Genomic DNA, 853 nt, shown 5'->3' with positions numbered 1-853 from the left:
TTTTCCCCTCTCCCTTCAAAGCATTCTGTTCACCTACTGAGCTGCACAGAAACCAGTGATACCAGCTTTTCAGCTGCTAGGATATCCCAGGTGAGAAATAGTGGCTGTCATAAAAAGACCATTTTCCTGCCCCTTTTGTGATGGCTTTGCATCATTATGGCAGTGCAGTGCTACACAGGCATGGCTTTTACAAGAATGTGATAAACATCATCATCGTGTTCTGCTATCCTCTATTCAGTTGTTCTTGTTATTTATTCTATCATATCCCTCCTGGGCACACAGCAATTTGCATTACTCATATTTTCTACTACTCAGTGTTTTTCTCTTGCCAGAAAATTAGAAGGATTTTATCTGTCCAGTCCAAATGTGTCCTTTGGTCCTTCAACAACGCTTTGTCGACTAGAAAAATATGGCTACTTATTATCGCTGTAGATATTCTTCTCTTTTTAGCTCAGATATCTCCTCCCTCCTTCTATCACCTTCAATGGAGTACATTTTATATAGCTCTTGCTGATTGAACATTTACCTTTTTTTTTCTTCTTTTACCCATTATACAAGTAGCGTTGTAGGCTACATCAAAGTGAACTCATTTCCTGAGAGCTGATCAAACTCTTAATGACACACATAGCACAATTCTTTCCTAGTGTTTCTTTTCTCTATACCTATATTTTTTATCCCTTTCAATTCCCCGATGCCCTTCTTTTGCCTCTTTCTACCTAGTTCACTGTTTACCAGATCTGCAGCATCTTTTATTTCTTTGCTACTTCTTTCTCAGCTTGTCTCGTCGAAATCTCACTGGCAGGTTTCTTTGTCTTCTTGAAGCACTGTTTGATTTTTTTTTTTATTTTTATTT

The sequence above is a fragment of the Meleagris gallopavo genome, chromosome Z (genome assembly GCF_000146605.3).
Source record: "Meleagris gallopavo isolate NT-WF06-2002-E0010 breed Aviagen turkey brand Nicholas breeding stock chromosome Z, Turkey_5.1, whole genome shotgun sequence".
NCBI lineage: Eukaryota > Metazoa > Chordata > Aves > Galliformes > Phasianidae > Meleagris > Meleagris gallopavo.
This window is presented reverse-complemented; position numbering follows the sequence as displayed.